This window comes from Ixodes scapularis, unplaced genomic scaffold (genome assembly GCF_016920785.2).
Source record: "Ixodes scapularis isolate PalLabHiFi unplaced genomic scaffold, ASM1692078v2 PGA_scaffold12__126_contigs__length_90152505, whole genome shotgun sequence".
Lineage (NCBI taxonomy): Eukaryota > Metazoa > Arthropoda > Arachnida > Ixodida > Ixodidae > Ixodes > Ixodes scapularis.
Window position 1 is genome coordinate 64,806,505 of NW_024609838.1, and position 21,282 is coordinate 64,827,786.

Sequence of the window (21,282 nt, forward strand, 5' to 3'; positions counted from 1 at the left end):
GTTGGAGGTGATGTTTAGGAGTCGCATGGTCTTAGGGGAGCCAATACGATGCCGATGGCACTGCTTCACATGTTTGACTACAACTTCGACAATTCGACAAAAAAGCTTTCTAATCACTGCACGGCGCACTCTTCTAGAAAGGTACAAAAGATCCAGTGGCTGTCTTTCCTGACACACTGATGGTTGGGGATATCATGGCCAAAGTAGTTTCCACAAGATTTCTAACCATCTAAAGCAAAATATTTTGGCCGAGGTGTACATTGAAGGTGAAGTAATTGCAGATCAGGAGATCACACAAGGAGAATGTGGGCTCCTGTTGACTGATTCTGACTTCTTTGCAATGAGCAAGCCAAGCAACGTTTACGTCTCTATGTGGAACCAGACTTCTGGCTAGCATTGCCGAAATTTTACTAATCGCAGGAATAATGCAGGTGTCCCTGTTGCACTGATGATCTTGCATATTTTTCAGTGCTGGGAAAGCATGATTTACTGCCACTTGTCTTAGTTGCATTCTGTACAAGTGTAATCAGGACTGCAGGGGGTGGGGGTATTACATATTTACCATAGATCAAGTAACTATTGCAAATAACGCTGGACCAGCTCGCTGGTAGATAGTGATATATTGACTGTGATGATTTAGAGAGGCTATCACACATGGTTCCTGCCTTACATTGCATTGATTTTGTTTGCTAACACAGGAGCAGGACATCCCGGCAATGCCGTGCGTCACGTACTATGGCAATGACGCCGAGGGGGCTGACTTTTTGTACCTCGCTGTCGATATGCAGCGGTTTTTGTCCGTGAAGAATTCAGAGGACGACATCGCTCCCATCATGGTGGCTTACTGGCTTTTTAATATAAAGTACTCGAAAAAGGCAGCAAACACAGTTGTTGTATGAGAACGGTTGTTTGTCGGCCTCAGCAGCACTACTCCGAGGCCAGTTGTGACGAAATTCCTGTACAAGTCGCAATAGCGTAAAATCAATGAGGCGACAAACAACCGTTCTAGTACCAAAGGGATGCTGAACCGAGATTTGGATGGCACGAAACCAGGCAGGAGCACTAGGTGGGATGCCGCAAACCTTAGAACATAACTCATATGACGGTATCTTGTACGGATGGCAGAACTTTTTGGAAAATATGAGCATGATTAAACAAAGCTTGCGACATCTGTATTCTCCTCTTCCCTTTTTAAAAAATTTACCCATCCTTTTGAGATACTGCTGCATGAGTGATGTTTTGGGGTCTGTAGCATCCCACTGTGTGCTTCTGGTGCCTTGTTTTGTGAAGTCAAATTTCAGTACAGCACCCATTTAACTTTTAACTTTCTAACTCTAAACTAAAATAAATGTACCATACTTTCCAAACTATAGTGCACAAACTATACATGTCTAAAAGTTGTTATTTTACACCGTACGGTCTATCTACAGGTGTGGACTCTACAATTTTTGTTTCAAGATTGTTCATTATTACAAAACTGGTTAGGCCAGATTGCCGTGTTTTGGATATTTTACGCTGGGATAAAGTAATGAAGACAACCTCTTACCGTCGGTCTGTTTCCCAGGCTTTCGATACCTCGCATCTGACATGTTGTTCGCTTGGGAGCCCGCAAGCAGCCAACCTGGGTCAAGCTTAATCTTGAGGAGCTCTGCGATTGGCTGACAAGCGGATCAAAGAAAGCCCCCTGACATTCATCCGCAGATATCCCTTTTGTGGAGTTCTCCAGCCTGAAGTTTTCCCCGAGGACTATACACCGAGTGCGGACTATCTAAGAAAATGCTTTTTTTCTTTTTAGCCGAAATTTACACTTGCGCATTATACACCGGATTGTGGACTATAGTCTGGAGAATATGGTAGCTTGTTTTAATGCTTTAAGCCCTAAACTAAAAGAAGTGTAGCTTGATTTTTATGCAACTTTAGGGTCCTAAATGAAAGTCGCATGTGCAATGGAACAAAAAGTATACACTCGAAACGGAAGGCATCTAAATTGTTCTTCTGTTCTAGTCATTTTATCAAGAACCATTATGATGTACTGAGGTAATCTGTATTGATTTTTTTTTCTTATTTTTGCTAGCATCTTAAGCCTACGCTGTGATATTTAAAGAAAATATATTTGGTTATTTGTATGGAGGACATAGCTGGTTATTTTGTTGTGCTCACATAATAGTTCAATAAATGATCATTCATTTAGTTTGGCTTTTATTGACTCAAACCCCCCAATTTTTTCTCCATTTTGACTAGCATCTAGGCCTATATATGCTGCGATATTTGATAGAATGCCTCAAGTAATGTATTTTGATATGTGTGTGGAGGACATACCTCATTATTTTTTTTGTGGTCACATAGCTCAATAAATAGTTATTAATTTAGCTTTCCTTTCAGTTTTTTTTTTCTTATTTTATAACAAATTTTATTTACTTGCAGTTTAATCACGTGCTGTTTGTATGCAGCTGATGCCACTCGCCATGCCTTGGGCGAAAGTGTAAAGGTACTACGGCATACCAAGTATGACAACTCGTAACCACCTCATATGCAAGGCAAATGACCGACGAGCCAGAGCAGGATGCCAGGACCATGTATCGGGATTGAACAAGCTAAGCTCCTTGTTGTTTATGTTTGTACCATACACTTTCTCACATTGCATAGTTTGCATGAGCAAGTGCTGATTATGCATGTGATGCATATCACACTTCAGTGTTGGCAGTTTGACAATTGGACACTTTTGATGACACATTGAGATTGGTGGCAGACTCCTCCTTTAAATTGATGTTGAGAATGTCTCCCACTGATCTATTCTAGTATACGAGTATTAAGACCATTGAGCAATTAATAAATTCAGATGCTTTAGGCACGCAACAAATTCTGTGATATTTTCTTATTTTCCTTCCAAATTTTGTTGGAAGTAAAACTTAAATTACGCAAGATTTTCCTGTAACTTCCGTTTGCACATAAGCTTCATTTTGAAATATTACCTTTTCTACCTTGCACATCTTGCCTTCATTATCGGACAGTGCATCTATGCACAGCTGCTTCACGTAGCATGTGTGCCGCACACATATCAAATCATGAATCCAGTTTCTGCAACAAGGTCCTGTGCTGGCACTGCACTTTTGCATCTCCTTATTTCTTAACTTATCTGGTCTGCATACTTTGTGGTTTTCTGGTTTCCATGCCTGGTATACTGAACCCTGTTTGACAGATGCTGAGATACAGGGTGATTCATTCTCATCGGAACAGATTTTTGCAAAACAAAACTTCTGTTTTATGCAAATCATCTTTTTACAGTTGAGTTATAGTTGTCCTGGCAGACACTTTATACAGGCAAGATGACAGCTAAAAGTGGACTTATTGTATAAAATCCATGAATTAGCTTTATAGTTGCTGGTTTGATGGCACCAGCCCATATTGTGAAAATGGAGGCAGTCACCTTCTTAGACTAGCTTATTTTTCGTGAAATGAGCACAAACCTCAGAAACAAACGATTGAGAAAGATTGTTGCACACAAAACGGGTTGTGGGATACAATACTTTCTGGACCGCTACAATACCGCTGCCTTTGGTGAAATGATATTTTATCTTTTTTTGGTCTGTGTGCTCATTTCAGGATTTATAAAAAATTGACTAGTTTAAGGAGGTGATTGTCTTCAATTTCGTAACAGCTGTCGAACCAGTAATTGAAAAAGTTAATCAACTAATTTTAGATAATAGTCCACTTTTAGTGCCAGTCTGCCTGTACAAAGTGTTGGCTTGGCTAAGTGCTCATCTGTAACGAGATCCTCTGTGTAAATAAGAAAAGTTTTGTTTTACAAAAGTTTATTCCGATTAGAATGAATCATCCTCGAGCCCCTATTAAAATCAGCATCAGCACCCTTGGATTGGGGTGCAATGCACCGTGCACCCTATACTACCTCACACCCCTATAGGGTGCTTTGGCACAGGGGTGCTCGTTTGCACCCTCAAAGGGTGCTCGTCCTGGGACAAGTGCTTTACACCCATAAGGGGTGTAAAAACGTTTAGTGTGTACGCCGTTTCAGTGAAAAAAGAAGTAAGGAAATCTACGAGGCTAACACGATCATGAAAAAAGGAGGTATATGCATCAGTGCTACGTCATTGGACATATCGGAGAAAGAACGGCAATAGCTTGATCTTGTTAACGCAGCAGCTTGGGCGAGTTGGTTGCTTTTATTAACAGACACTATTAGCCCCGAGAGCGAACACAAGCGTCGCTGCGGTCGCCGCGCCCTGATTGGGTGAGGTGTACCGTGACGTCAGGGCGAGTACCCCGCTCCGCGATCTCGCATCGGGTCGCTTCCCAGCACCGGTTTCCTGGTTTGGCGTTGTGTGCCGCAAGCTCTTCGAGGAGCCGGACTTCGTTTACCCGGTGTACAAGACGTTGAGTTAGGCCGGTATTAACGTGCTTCCGTACATTTTATAAGCCCGCTTGTCCCTTTTACCTTTAAAATTGGGTTACAAATCCCGAAAACTATCGGCGGAGGCAATTACGCTGATGAATCTCCCTGTCCGTCCACACGACGCAAGGCAATCTTGAGAGGGGTCGGTGAAGCGGTGACGCAAGTGCTTCAGACGCTGGAATTCTGTTCCTTGCATGTTCATGATTTAGGACGATATTAAATCCCGCTTTCAAAGCATCTGAAGCGGCCTTTATATCATGGGCCTTTCGGTGGTCGGCAAATTAGCTCGCGACCCCGACTCTGCACTGCCACTCTGCATGCGCTGGTTTGCAGATGTTTTAAAGGCACTGCGTCTGATGATCTTTGAAGTGCTCATGGAACAGGGTTGTTTTACATAAATGTAGCTTCTTCCTGAATTAATTATATAGTTTATACGCGTATGCAGGCATATTTCTTAGATGATTCACAACTACTGGAAATTAGTTCGTATGGTAGCAGCAAAAACGGCCGGATTTCCCCCAGTTGCCTCTATGATATGTAGTAAACTGCCCAAAATATGCACAGCAATATTGCCGTAATTTGGAATGTTTATACTTTTTCCTGACTTTCTTTATTCCAGCCTTTGGTATTCGGAAAATACACCGTTTAGTCTGAATTTTCATTTCCATGTAAGAGTCACTGCCGCAGGTCCCCAAAAGCTTCCTCAGCCTCCAAACTCCCTGCAACTGGACTCTCTTACAACAGAGGAAAACAGGAGTAAAAGCAAGCATTCGAACGTCTGTCCAGTGGAAGATGCAGCACTGGTAGCAGAAAATGTGGAACCTGTGATGGGCGACAGTCTCCGTGAGAAAAGCTTCTGGTACTTTAGCTTCAGGACAATTCGATTTAAGTAAAATCTCAATTTTAGGGCTTAGTGGACTAATAACGAGCTAGACACCTTAACTTACGTTTGTTATATATTACTTGAGGATTGATATAAACAAGTCCACAGACACCACCCGTGTAGTCCATTAAAATACTATCCGAATCCAGCGAAGGTCAAGTGCGAGCAATGTATATAACAAATGTTCCCTGTTTGTTTTTTTACTTTGCCCCTGCACTTGGGCTGTTTTACTTGTGATTCTCTCCCCATGGCCGAGACTGTATTTAGCACGTTGCTCGAGCAGCATGCAGCTTTTCTGCTTCGGCGATCTTGTTTCAAGACAGAGATGCAAAAAAAAAGTAGTATACATAACCTGCCAATTCATTCGGACCATCAGCAGCGTTTATTGTGCGACATGTAAATCTGTAGTGATGCCCCTGCAATTGTGGCCATATTTCTTTATTTTCATATACCAGCTGCGGTTCATGCGTTGCCTGGCCTGTCAGCCATGCTTAAAATGTTCGTTGAAGTTTCACCTGTAGCTACAGGCCATACCTCAATAAAGGCATATATAAAAATTTACACTTCCTACGAAAAACACGCCAAAAAAATTAAATAGAAAGGAGCGCCCCGACAGCTAGCGTCGTCACAGCCTCCACAGGGCGAGCGGGGCGAGTCGGGGAAAAATTCTCTCCTCGCCGTGACGTCACCCCGGTTCGCCGTAAGGGGGCGCCAGGCGAACTTCTCGGGGCTAATAGCGCATACTGCAAAAGTACACTCACATCATACAGACGAAAAAGAAAGGCGAAATCAAACGAACCACGCTGACTCACAACCCATTTTTATATCTTGTTAACGTAGCAGCTTTGACGAGTTGGTTGCTCTTATTAGCTCCATTTTTCGTGCATAAGGAGTGAGTGTTCGGTGTGAGTGTAAATTTGCAGTGTGCACGTGTGTTAAAACCTTAATTTGTTCCCCTGAAGTCTAAGTCCGGCGGCGTGTTGTGTGCGGCCAAGTCGACAGAAAGTAAATGACTGTAAGATGGTCACTGGGAGAAGTGTTCGCTATTCAGAACACTAACCACAGTTTTCCTGGTGTCCTGGAGCTCGCTGTGGCCTTGGACAGCGTGGTCAGCCATGAAGCTTAAACCTTTCCCCCTTTTCTTCTCCGTTTTTTTTTTTTTCTCGTCTCTTTTTTTATGGCTATTTCTCCTGCTCTCCCGCACCTTCTTTCGCTAGCAATTTCTCATGTTTTATTCGTGCTTCTTTCTCTTTTAACTGTTAATACTTCTTCTCGTTCTTTTTCTCACTTAGTATTAAACATAAGTTGGGAGTAGAGCCCTATCCTGTCTCTACGTCCTTCCTTCGCCTCGATGAGAATCGATTCTTCTCTGATCGAATACGCTCAGGTTACTTAGGAACCGCGTAAATCCCGCCTGTGTAATGAGTGCTAGTGCAGCAAATATGAAAGACACGTTGGCCACTCATTACTGCAGCGTCATCATGCCCAAATAGAGCTGCACGTATGTAATATGCCCGTCGGTCCCAACTAGGCCTGGCATGGGTATGCCCAACTTGGGATGTTCATTCGAATCCTCAGTTAGTCCCTCCTTTATTTTGAGGGGGCACAATAAGCGTTGATGTGTGTTACACTGGAGAAATGCATGTACCATTTCCTTTTTTTTCAGCTTTTGGTTCGACCTGTTTGGGCATTGAACGCGAGCACACACACCTTCAGCACGGGCACAAGGGTTGTATGTGAAAACCTTTTATGGTCGTTGGCATGTGGATTGAAGGCGAACATAAGTTTTTATTGCAGAATACCTCGAACCATAATTTAAATACGGTTGATTAAGAACATATCTGTGCTTCGGGTTTCTTTGAATTTGCCGGCTGTGCTTCCCAGCGAAGTCTACATTGGGACCGGGCTCTGGCTCCTTTGGTACTTCTAGGTTGAGTTTTTTTTGTTTTCCAATCTAAGTTATACTATTATATCTAGACACCGCTACGCATATTCAGCTTGTAACCTTGTTACACAGATTATTCTTCGTGTGTTTCTTAAAAAGTGTTTTGCATTGGTGCAGCACGTTTTGCACTACAAGCGAGAAATTATTCTAGAAGCACAGGAATAAAGACTGGCCAACGTGTCTTTCATATTTGCTGCACTAGCACACAAAAAAAATTCACCCGGTTTCAACCGAGCTTAGCATTTTTTTATTCTTGAGAAAGTAGAATAACCCCCCTGTTTCAAAGAATGCCACGCGAAAGTTTGGTGTGGTGTGTGCGAAAATGTTATTGCTGCTCTTTCCAAACTTTGACAGCGAGTGTAGTAATATAAAGAAACTATACTGCCAAAATTGGCGGCCTGAGTGCCTAAAATTTTATTACGCGATAATACAAATTTATCATACAATTGGGCTCCACTACATTTACTTCCGAAGTGCATGGCGTGACGCGTTTTTCCTTCTAACTCTCGCTCCTTGGTCAATCGAGATTGCTGTATAAGTTGATATAAACGCCGAATAGCTAGCTAGTACACAGTCTTGAGGCGAGATAGAGAAGGTCGGTGTGATAATTCAATTTGAAATATTAAATAATACACCGGAACATGCCGCGGGCATTGTACTGATATTGGGCATTATTAGCGGAGCGCTAATATAATCGACTTAAATTTTCCAAAAGCGTCTGATTTGAAATATGTTCCCATTCTTTTTTCATCCCTGTAATATTGGACGGTTCGCAACGATGCCATTTAGATCTACAATACCCGCCGCCGTATTTCGTTGAGTCACTCGAGTTTTGTTTGTTAATCATTTAGACCCGCAATGTTTTATGTTAAAGTAGAGGCCGGAGCAAGTTGGTTGCTCATTTTAATACACACCGCAAAAGTACACTAACACCGTCATTCACTCCTTACACACGAAAAAGCAAGTAAAAATTCAAACGAACCGCGCTGAATGACGACTCATTTTTATACACTATGTCTTCTACGTCTGGAGCTACCAATTTTCCCGAATCACGCGCACCAATCTCCTAGACGCCAAGAAATGGTTTCTCTTTTTCTGACAGGTTTAAAGAGGGTGTAATAACACAGTTCTCATAATTCCTGACCTTGTGTTTGGCTTAAACAATTTTTCTGTTGTACAATTTTATGTAGGCACAGTAGTCAATTAACTACATAAATTATTGAATCCGAATGCAATGTCAGTAATTATTAAAACTGTATTAGTACACCATCTTTGAGCCTGACAGAAACAGGAAACACATTTCTTGGCGTCTAGGATATTGGTGAGCGTGATTCGCAAAATTGGGTTTTACAGACGTAGAAGAAGACAAGGTATATAAAAACTAGTTGTCAGTAAGTAATTGTAAATATATCAGCTTGAACTTTAGAAATAACTAGAACACAGAGAAAGAAAGGACAGGATATGACACACAGCTGTGTGTCATATCCTGTCCTTTCTTTCTTTGTGTTCTAGTTATTCCTAAAGTTCAAGCTGATATATTTACAAGTATGTACCAACAAGCTCAACTCTAACCGTTGTCAGTCAGGGAGGTTCGTTTGAAGTTTTCCTTTCTTTTTCGTGTGTGGGGGTGAGTGTAGGTTGGGAATGTGCATTTGCAGTGTGCGCTGCAGTGTGTGTTAAAATATTTTCTCGTTCTTTGGCATACTCGGAAACGCACACTTTAAAACAAGGAGCAGGATTGACCTTCTGATGTAATCGGCCTGCTACTCTAGATCCTCCCCCCCCCCCCCCCCCTCCCTGAGTACCTATAATGTTACCTCCTGAGTTAGAATACAAGAGTAGAGCCTGCTTTAGTGACAAACATGGCTCCTTTAAGGAGGCTGCTTTAGGCCAATCTAGGGTAAGTGTGCCTGCCTCAAGAGACTGTTTACCTCAATTAGGGACAGGACTGGGCAAACCACTTTTACCAGGCGATGACTAGTTCATTTCACAGTGGCCTTCGTTGTTGGGAAATTCTATTCCCAGTCATTTTTGCTGCCTGGTTAAGAGCGCCGTCTTTGAATATGTCCACCGCGGAGCGTGCCAGGTTTGTTGGTGCCTATTTTTTAAAAGGGAGCTACGCCTTCAAGTGTAACAAGGTAAACTCTAACTAGGCAAGGTTGAAAAGGATCGGAAAAGAACAAAAGAAAAAAGATGATCCCATGACGTTGGTGCATGCGAGATACTTTTGCTGGACTAGACAGTTCGAGTTTCTCCGAGACGCCTGCGTCCCAAAGCAAGTATATCGGCGTCTGGTGTCGTTTAAACGCCCGCCAAGCTCATGTTTTGTCCCCGAAGACTATACCGGCAAATTCATATCGAAAAAGAGTGGCTGATTGCCAAGGTTTTAAGGGAAGTCTGCCTGCTCCGAAATGTGTGCAATTTTATTTTCAAAGCGAATATTTTACATTGTTTGCACGAACGTCCTTGAGAAATTCTTTCACAGCCAATGGGAATTTAGGTTCCGTTTTGCTGCTACTGACAACGCCCAGCCAAGGGACTTTAGTTGACGTTCTCGCCGGCTTCACCGACTTCGCTCAGCGAGACAGGTAATGCTTTCGCATTAAAACTAACGAATGTCTCAATGATCGGGTGCAAGAGAATCATTGCAACACGAACAAGGCAAGGTGCCGAGACTGTGGTTGTCATCCCCGACTCTCAGATTAGAAAACCTATTGAGGCAGAAAAGAATGCGCAGCTCGATGACAAGTGTATCAGAGGCCCTTTCATTTCTTTAACCGCCAAACAATGTTAATACATGCCGACGTAGGCAATGTTAAGAGCGCATACTTCCAGGGTGCTTTGTTTTATTCAAGGGTGTCGTTTTTTTTAACTAATAAGGAGAATGATTAACATTGAAGTATACTCTGAAGAAAGGAGCCATGGGCAGCGTGTCTGGTTTGCCAACAGAGTGAACGTTTATTCGATGCTACCGATTGCTTTTATCGGCTCGGACGATCTTGACATATCGGCCGCGGACAGTAAATAAAGAACACAAAAATGCTTCGTCAGCCGCAGGAGCCGCAGTGCAGTCGCAGCGTGTGCAGTGTCACTCGCTCCCTAACACTCCTCTACCCTTGTAGAAGAGACGTGATGGGGCAGGCGACTTCGCGTTGATCGTCGGGGAGTTTGGGGCACTGGAGCCGGGACATCGAATGCTGGTAAGGCCGCGGGTGGGGCAGCCTCTGAAGCGGGTGCTGGGGCGGACGGCTCAGCAGCTGTGTCACCGGGATCACGACGGTGGAGGTGTTCGGCGTGGCGCCGGAGGTCCTTGACATCGTCCGGGGACTGCAATTGTACCAGGTGGGAATCACTGGTCGACTTGACGATTTCGGGACTGTAGTTTTGGAACCACACTGGTTGTCCTGGACGAAAAGGATTAGTTTCCGATTGACTGCAAGGTGTAGGTAATAAAGGCGATGCGGCGTCCAGTCGAGAACGTATATCGTAGCCGAGTAAGCGCTGAAATGGAGAACGACCGTCTTTGCCAGGCGTGCGACGACACTCATGCAGGAAGCGCGCTAGTCGAGTCACCATGCTGTTTTTGCTCAGCCATTGGAGCCCTTCTTTTACCGTGCGGACAGCTCGCTCGGCGAGACCGTTTGATTGGGGGAAATAGGGAGGTGAGGGGAGGTGTCAAATATTGTTCCGCTCGCAGAATCGTTGGAACTCTGCGCTTACGAACTGGGGACCATTATCCGAAAAAATAGTATGTGGTATTCCGAACTGGGTGAACACTGACCATAACGTGGACGTGGTGGCTTCCCCTGCCATGCACTTGAGTGGAACTGCTTCGATCCACTTACTGTGGGAGTCTTCGACAACCAACAACATGAACCCGTCTACTGAGCCGGCGAAGTCCACGTGTACTCTGGACCATATCTCGTTTGTCTCCGGCCATGGAACCGGATCTCTTGCCGGTGGGACTGGCGCAACTTGAGCGCATTTCGGGCATTGCCTGACCATACGCTCCAAATCTTGGTCAATTCGGGGGTACCATATAATGAACTGAGCTAACGCCCTCATGGCGGATGCGGCGCAGTGGCTTTCATGCAGGAAAGTAAGTACAGTCCTCCTAGCTCTTTGTGGTATTAAAACTCGCGACCCCCAATAGACCAACCCGTGCGAGGTGGTTAGTTCGCTTCGCCTTTCCAGGTATGGCCTCAGGGTTACCTCCCCACTGTGAGTCTTCAAAGGCCAGGGGCCGCTCTGAACCTATGTTTAGACTTTTCTTAAGTTATTGTCCTCAGTTGTCAGCTACTACAGGTCCGACGTCGAAACGAAGTTTTCATCGAGCTGCTCCATCAGAAGGACGTACTCTGGCCGCTCCTGGGTTGTCAAGTCCTCTTCTGCTGGGCACGGCAGCCGACTGAGAGCGTCCGCATTCAGGTTCTTGGTACCTTTTCGATACACGAGATGGTAACAAAAAGCTCATAGTAACAACGACCATCGTTCTATGCAGGCGGCGGCCATTGATGGAGTTGGCCGATCTGGACGAAAAAAGTCAATCAATGGCTTGTGATTGGTGACCAAAGTGAAATTGCGCCCCAGCAAGAACTGTCGAAACTTCGTCACCCCAAAAACAACAGCCAGCGCCTCCCTTTAGAGGTGAGCGAAATTCCGCTTGGCTACGGATAAGGTACGTGAACGAAACCCGATTGGTCGCTATTCACTTCCGACCTTTATTGACAATACCGTCCCGATGCCGTATGGCGATGCGTCGAAGTCTACCCTAAGAGGCTTGCTGGAATCAAAGTGAGCAAGGAAATTTGCGTTTTTCAAAGCTGTTTTGCTACTTTCGAAAGCCTTTTTGGCGGCGCTAGACCAGTCCCACTTTACGCGTTTCACCAGGAATGCATACCGCGGAGCTAACGGGGTCGACATGGTCTTCAGGAACTTGCTGTCAGACGTTATGAGACCGAGATAGGACCTTAGTTCTGAAACATTTTGTGGTCTAGGAGCTCGCATGACCGCTTCCAGATCCTCTTCCTTCGGATGGAGCCCCGATGCATCTATTTTGTGTTTCAGATAGTTGACCTCTTTCTGCCGGAACTTTCATTTGACTTTGTTCAGCTTGACCCCGTGCTCCCGCAGCCTCTGTAGCACTTGCCGCAGCGTTGAATATTTTTGCTTCTCGGTCACCAGCACGTCGTAAACGTAAACCTGAACCCCCTGAAGATCTTTCAAAATGGACTCGATCTTGCGCTGGAAAACGGCCGATGCGGATGCGATTTCGAACGGTAATCTGTTGTAACAAGTCTTTGTGCGTGTTAATCTCTGCCAATTGTCTCGCGTCTTGGTCAAGGCAAAGCTCATGATACGCGTTTTTCAAATCCAACGTGCTGAAGGCATCACCACCACAAAGAGACGCAAATATGCCCTCGATAATGGGTAACGGGTACTGTTCGGTATGGCATGTCGAATTTACAATAGGCTTAAAATCCCCACATATTCTGATATTACCACCCTTCTTAACTACCCTTACTATCGGGGCAGTCCAAGCAGAGTGGGACACCGCAGGTAACCATATACCCGGCCACTAATCCATCCAACTCGCTGGATACTTTATCGCGTAGCGCGTAGGGTACAGGCCGTCCTCTAGCAAACTTGGGTTGAGCGTCTGGGCGTACGATCAGACTCACCGGTGGGCCGTGCACTGTCCCGAGTCCGGGCTCGGACAAATCCCCGAACTCCTTGAGTAGCTGTTGTAGGTTGTGATCGTCCGTTGGTGTGGCAGTACCTGCTTCTGAAGCCTGGGTTCTGACGGCTGAAAGAATGAAGACAGGTACTCCGCGAGCGTTCATGTCTCTAATCAGGTCCCGGGCACACAGAGAGCCCGAGCAGCCAAGCACAATAGACTGCCCTCTGTAATCTTGTCTTGGTACTTCACGCGCATGTTCAGCTCTCCCGACTCAGGCAATGTTCCAAGGAAACACGACAACCACACCGATGTCCTCTGAAGCTTCGGCCCGAGTTTCGGTGCTTGTGATGGACGTCTTGTGGTGTTGCGCTCACTGGAGACTCTGTGTCACCAACATCTTGAGCGGCACCCCGGACCAAAGAAACTTCTGCCATTACCGGTTCCACTAAACCAAACAAAGTGTCTGACCTGGCGTGGGAGCATTGGAACGTAAACAAGCTTCCTTCCTCGGCTGATAAGCTATCGCTTTCTTCGATGACGTTCACCCCAGCTTCATGGTTTTTCTGAAGGTCTCGCCCCTGTTTCTTGCGAGTCATGTGGTCTCGACCGCATCTGGCAATGTGCCCAATCCGTCCACAGTCATGACATGAGGGCCTCTTGAACTTGCACGATTCCGCGTCGTGCGACGAGTTCCCACAGCGTGAGCAGACGAAGGTCGTGTTCTTGCGGGAGCTTTGAACAAGTGGTGCTCGGCGATGTGGGCCTTGGGTCACCGCGTTGACCTCGGACTCCGGCGTCGGCTTCATAACCGCGATGTTTACAGTCGCGGCTTCCGTAGCTAGCGCGATGTCCTCGGCCGCTGGTAGGGTTAAGTCTCTTTTAGTGAACAACAGTTTCCTGACGTCTGCGTTTGTGATGCCGCAGACAATGCGATCCCGGATTAGACGTTCGCAAGTGTTGCCGAAGTTGCAGGTCTCTGCTAGGCGGCGAAGCGCAACGCAATATTCCTGTACGGACTCATCCGGATTCTGATCCCTTTTGAAGAACTTAAAGCTCTCGTAGATTTCGTTCAGTTTTGGTGCGTAGTAAATTCCCAACTTCTCCACGACTTCGGCATACGGGAGCTTATTGACCGCTGTCGATGAACTGCATGCTTCTAAAATTTCAATTGTCTTCGTACTCAGTGCTGACACTAGCAATGCTCGTTTCTTCGCCGCGTCGGTCACCGCATTTCTCTCGAAGAACGCTTCCAAGCGCGACAAATAGGAGATCCACTTATTTGTACGTTTGTTGAACTGAGGAACGGCGAAGGTCATGGTGCGTGTTGTGCGGGGTGAGTTGACCGGTTCCAGGAGCTGGGTTCGGTCTTCTCGTCGCCATTGAAGTAAACTCTTAAGAAAGGAGCCATGGGCAGCATGTCTAATTTTCCAACAGATTGAATGTTTATTCCACGCTGCCGATTGCTTCTAACGGCTCGGACGCTCTTGATAGTTTGGCCGCGGAAAGTGAATAAAGAAAACAAAAATGTTTTGTCAGCCGCACGAGCCGCAGTGCAGTCGCAGCGTGTGCAGCGTCACTCGCTCCCACAACAAACATGACCACGATGTGTTCGCTCAGTTAACTATTGTAAGGGCACTTTTTTTTCCTTGAATGTAGCGCGCTAATATTGTCACGAATGGCGGGCGGGGAGACAGGGAATAACTAAAGGAAATAAAAATTTAATGTTGCGAACTTGTTCTAAAACACAAGAGAAGAATGGGCGTAGCCGGCGTCATATGTTGGCGCCAAAGCGAGGTCGAACACTGAACAAAAGGCTAATGTTGACCGCCATGCGGAGCACCTTTCGTACCCGCGCACGTTTCTAGAACATCCGGCGTAAAATATTAGGCGCTTAGTACATTCGTAACTCGACCAGACTATACTTCATTTCATCTTAGCATGGACTAACTGCGAAAGATGCGCAAGCGCGAGTAGGTAGCCCTGGCTGCCTGGACTGGAGGACTAGCTGCAAAAAGGTTCGTGCAGATGCCGAGGCTTCAGCCAATGCAAATTGCTCGCGCTTTAGCATATGCGGGTGACTATACGCTATGCTGAGGTGAGACGAAGTATGAGACGCCTCAGGGCCGGTTGCACCAACGCCGCTTAGCGCAAAGCGGAGCTTAGCCGAGAACCTAAGCTTAGTTTCGGTTTCGTTCGGTTGCACCAAACTCGCTTATCGCTAAACCTAGCACTAAACTACGCTTAACTTAAGCGCTCAACATTGGGCGCTTTGCTTTTGGTTGTTTCTTAATCCTGGATTAAAAACATGGCGGCTGGTTTGTCGCAGTCGACGCGGTGGACGAAATTGGTTGTGCAAAGTGTTTTAGGCTACATCAGCGTGAAAGTCTCGACAAAATGACCTTGGATTGTGACAAGGATGCAAAATATTGTCGCGTGAAGTGTTTATCGACCCCTGTTTTTAAGTTGGCTCTCCATTCTCAGGGCGTGTTAGCCCTAACCGAGATACGTACGGAGCTGTGGGTCTGTGGGGCTCACGGGGCTCACGTCTGTCTTCCCGTTGGTTCTTCTGTCAACGAGCTTATTCGTATGTACTTACTAATTTTCGCATAACCGTAACGTATTGTTATTTACCACCTTGTTTATTTACACTTGCAGCGCGTATCCTTCAATTCGATCAGCGCGTTGAATAGTGGCAGTACATGATCTCGGCGATCAGCTGATTGTCGACACCTCTGCCGTTCGGATTAGATTGCGGCGCTTTTAAGCAATAAAACAACGAAAATTCAATTTCTTTCGTTTTCTGAGTTTTGAGGCAATCTTCAGTGAATTTTCCTAATCTCGCGAGTAGAATCTTGGCTTCAGAAAACTGTATCGTTCCATAAGCGTAACTTTTTCGTGATTGCGATTTTTTAGGTATATTTTGCTTTATATCTTTCATTCTTGGCGACGAAAAATCGTAACGACTACTATGCTAGATTCGTTCATTGCTGTATCGGGGCAGGCTGGGGCTGGCGATGCGAAGAGACGACAGTTCTTATCGGCACGATGTGATGTACTAGTGGGAGTTTTTTTTTTTTTCTGAACTCGACAGTGTGAAACTGAAGTCCGTTTGAGGCTACAGTGGATGTTCAACGACAGTACAGTGCATTTCTGTCGCCTTGCTGACAGCAACGAGTACCGTCGATGCAAGGTCTCGTGACCTGACGTCTTGACGACTTCTATTCGACGATTTCCGGGCATTTTCGCAGCTGCCGTGGCGAGTTCGTCACTGTTTTGAACTTCATCGGTCTCAGGCTTGACTTGATTTTAGTAGTCATCTTACCTGCCTACTTATATCGATGATGTTTTGTCTTCAGCGATGTATCCAGTAGAGCCCCCGATGGCTCCTTCACCTCAAAATGTGAGCCTGAAAACTACAACCACTGTCAAAATATCCTGTTATCAACCGATATTAAACACACAATCACAGATGTAAAGAGCATTCGTGTTTATTTGAAGCTTTGACTTCGGTTATTGAAAGCTAAACAAAAAAATGATTGAATTTGGAGACCTTTAATTTGTTACTCACCGAAGAAATACAGCCGAAAAGCAGACGCCGACGAGAACTACTACGGCAGTTTTTTTTTTGTTTTTTTTTTACATCACGTGATTCCTCTCCGCCAATCGTATTCGTTTCTCTGAGCGTTCCTTAGTTCGCTCTGTTTGTCCCTAGATTCCCTACGCAAATTCAGCGTTTAGCGAGGGGCGCGTCTTTAAAGCCGGCTTAACATTGGTGCAACCAGGATTTAAACCCGTGCTTACCTGAGCTCGGTTTAGGGCGCTAAGCCGGCTTAGGAAAGTGCCGCTTTAGGTTAAGGTAAGCGGCGTTGGTGCAACCGGCCCTCAGTGCTCTTTTGTTTAGGGTGCTACGATCGTTTGTAGTACACAATGCCAACAGTGCGCGCTCAATAAAAAAAATGCAAGGACATCATCAAAATGTCACCGTAGCGGTGTAATCGCCAAGAGAATGTGCAGTGGCACATTCTCTCACGCACTTCGGAATAAAAGAATAAAAACAAGCGTTAAGAACAAAATGACCAGATGTCATCACCCTAAGCAAGAGCACTCTAGATCAGACGACAATGTTCTCGAACATATGAGAACGCTTAATTTAAAGAATAAATGAAAGAAGCGTCCACTCCTGAGAATCAGGCCTGGGTCCAGCGCGTGAAAACCCAGCACGGTGACCATTCCGCCAAGTACCCGCTCGCGCGGGGTCGCATGTGGCATTATGAATCCTAGACGCGTTGATCGACATGATGTGACCGACGGGATGGCAAATGGCGGGGCTGAGGAGGACGGCAGAATGAGAGCCGTAAGAAGACAACATCCTATTTCTGTTACGTCGCAGCTCGTTCATCGATTGTGTTGCGCTACGGTAATTCCCAGAGGCGTTTTATACGTTTTGTCCTTTGATTCTCGAGCTGAAATTTCGTAGACACATCCACAAGGAGGTCCGGGTACCTGCCGCACTTTTTATATAAAACTAATGATCCCGCCTTTAGGGCTGGAGAGACGTTTTAACGAGCAGGCATAGTGCTATTTCGCAAACAATGCATGTCGTAACTACCTTCTTTCTGCGTGTGACTCGAGAAGATGTTGTGTCTTCTTCAGGATACGAATATTCTGTTTCTTCTGCCGTAGCCACGGTGTGTCTTGGGGGCTGGGCGAAAAGAGAGAGGAGTATAAATCCCTCTTTAACAAATTATAATTTTTCACAGTTTAAGAAACTTAGGCCGTGGTAGGTCCCGAACGTACTATTATCGTCCCACCGCCAATACAATTGCTGCATTAACCACTGAGAGCAGGCAACAAAAACAAATGACAAAACAAGATGCATAAAACGAAGAAAATAAGCCACGTTGATAGCGATAGGCGAAGCGATAAGACATCAGATTGCGTCCTCTGCCCGGTGTTCCTTTCAGGAAATTGTGCCACAATTTTCTGCCATCGCATCACTTTCGTATTTCTGAGTACATCTAACATGGTTGTGCGTAATGCAATAAGAATGGTCCGTTAGATACCGTTTGGGGCTGTCATGTTTTCATTGAACAAGAGGTCACTTCCGTGAACACTCGTGCAACGAAGTGCATGCAATGAAGTGCATGGTGCAAAGCACTCCCAAGCTGCAAATAAATTATCCCGATCCGCCGTATGTTTACTTGCCGCATTTGCCTACAAGTGGGAAGTTCTTTGTTTCCGAACAGCGTATTAAGCATAAATCACATTGGACGAATTCGCTTCCCATTCCGAAGTTTTGACGGCAGTCGTGCGGCAAAAAAGCGTAGTGGGAGCCGAGGAGCTCGACGCACCGACTGCAAAATCGCAAGCGAAATTGCACCGTGTGAACCGGCATTACTTAAACCTGAATTTTAGTCGCGCGACAAAAATCACAAAGTTAGAACGACCAACTTTGAGCATGACTGGCACACACACAATGGCGTCTTCAGAAGGCTTAATCTTTCTCGGTGTTTGTGAAGCACGTACGAGTGAATGCCACGCCCGCCATTCATAACTCTTCGCTCAAGCTGCAACTGATTCTGTTTGTTTGGTTTGCGTCGTTTGTTTTTGTTTTCAGTTCAACTGGGGCTAAGCCTTTACCAATTGTAAGCGCAGACCGTGCCTGTTTTATAGACCATTTGCTTAACAGATCGGTATGCTTGCAGAGCTATTGTATTGCTACGCCAAAAAAGCAGCTTACGATTTGAAGTTCCGGTGACAATGAGGTGCAGAGCAGTGAGGCCGCTTATCTGATCCTTTATAACAGAGCGCATTTACGTCATTGCAGTGTTCGTTGGTAGCTAGCTCTAAGAGTCATATGTCTTCGTTTTTGACACGAAGAGGTAAAAAAGTTTTCTTTTATTATATCTTATGCAGCGTACTCTCAAAGCATCAGCATATTAAGGATGTAGTGCTGCACGTTCTTCGTCATTGAATGTAGAACCGCCCTATATTTTGGAAAGGCTTAGAAAAAAAGCATACAAAAAGCTATACGCATTGTGTGAAAATGTTAAATCATTATGCCCTCTCAATAGGGATTTATGAAAGGTTGCTTGAACAAACTAGCATTGTTGAAACAAAAGGAATTAAGTTTAGGTATTATCGAAACGAAACTGATGTTACTTGGAATATTTATTGATTTCCCAAAGGTCTTCGACTGCATAAATCATGGCACATTACTTTGTGGTGCTTGTGGTGTTGCTTTACAAATGATAAAGCTTTAACTTCATGACCGATATCGGTGTTTTGAAAAAAACATCTTAAGCCACTATCCACTGGAGTGCCGCAGGGCAGTATTTTGGGGCCCCTGCTTTTAAAATTTTATATTAATGACCTGGTAAACATTGAGGAGAGTGTGAACTATATTAGCTATGCTTAAAATAAAAGTTCCGTTTTTTTTCAGCAGTTAGCAAAGATTAGGTAATTAGTAATGCTAATAATTTTCTGGATAAACTAAATCCTTGGACATTATCGAATTACCTCCAAAGAAATGTAAGCAAAACGAAGGCCGTCTTTTTTTGATCATGGAATCCAAATTATAGTTATACGTCTGTGCTTTCCCTTTTTACTGGCATTATTGACAAAGTTGAGAGCGTGAAAGGGTTAGGGGTATATTCTAACCAAATCATGCTTTGGAATGAGATAGCACAACAATATACGCGAAGCACACTTTCGAAGGATATGAGTACGATATACAGATATCGTGAAATGATTCCCCGATTCGTTATGGTACTTGTTTACAGCTTCATTTTCAACGCTCCTTATAGCTATTGCTTGTTAGTATTGTCACGAATGACGAGGTGAGAAATAAGGAATAACTGAGAAAACTGAAACGTTTAAAGGGCGACCTTGTGCCTGAACAACACGGAAGATAACACCAGAGGGTCGCGGGCGTCGAAGTCGGCGCAACAGTAGGATTGGACGCTGGGGCGAGACGGACTGCGGCTCGCCATGCGGAGCCCCTTATATACACGCGTAGGCTTCTGGAACAATCGGCGTAGAAGGTTCGGCGTGTATAAGATTCGGACCTCGAACAAGACACAGGGTTCTCGAATTTAAGAGAAATGTAAGCTGAAAGAACCAATAAAAAACTCGTTGCTCGCAGGAATCCAACCCTGAACTTCCGCACGAAAGTCAAGCGCGGTAACCACCAGGCCACGAACTCACTCGCTCTCGGACGCGCGTGGCATTAATCCCCCCTTAAAAAAGGCATTGTCTCGATGCCACGTGAAAAGTAACTAAGCAGAGGAAGACAAAAAAATAATGGGAAAATACGGAGGCTGCCAAAGCGCAATCTTATAAAGCGCTGAACACGATCACAGTTCACGCAGTCTTATCGTGCGTAATAGGACTTGAGCAGCACGACGTAGACGACTTCCGGTCGTGGAGGGCGGCATGATGAAGTCCGTGTTACGTCGGGCATCACCTGGTAGTTTGGATCCCCGAGTCGGTGAAGCACTTTCTAGAGTCCGAAGTAGCGCTTCAGGAGTTTCTCGCTTAGACCGCGTCGTCCTATCGGATTCCAAGCCCACACACGGTGTCCGGGCTTGAAGCAAACGTCGATTCGGCGAAGGTTGTACAGGGTAGCGTCGACACATCGTTGATCTTGAATTCAGAGTCGAGTGAGCTAGCACTTCTTCAGCTCGTTGAGCAACCACCTGGGTGTCGGGGATCCCACCGTCACCTGGTTTGTGGGGTAGCATTGCGTCGAGCATGGTCGTTACTTTTCTGCCATGCACCAGCTGACACGGTATTACTCCTGTGGTCTCTTGCACCGCCGTGTTGTAAGCAAACGTGACGTAGTTTAACACCTTGTCCCGAGTCTTGTGCTTTACGTCGACATACATGAAGGTCATGTCGGCGATAGTTTTGTTCAGCCGTTCTGTTAGTCCATTTGTTTGCGGATGGTACGCAGAGGGTGGACGGTTGCCAGTGCCACTGAGACGAAGGATCTCTTGCGTCAGCTGAGCCATGAACGATCCAATGTTTGTAATCAGTGGCGGATCCAAGGGTGGGGTGGTTGGGGCGATACCCCCCCCCCCCCCCAAACGCCTCGCCAGGCAACCCCCCCCCCCCCCCACCCCCGGGGTTCTTCGTCAGCTCGAAAAAAAACGTAAGCAATCGACGCGAAGGACAAAAGATTAAAACAGCGGCAGGGTGGACGCGCCTGCTGGGCGCTTCCAAAGTGGGGTTTATCTTTGTCAAGGTCACGGTACGTCTTCCCGACAGGGACGGCGCCAAGAGTTTCGAAGTAGAGAGACAATGGGAAGGCGCACCAAATATCAGGGTCCTCGACTGCAGGCACACTTCCAAACAAGTCCAGC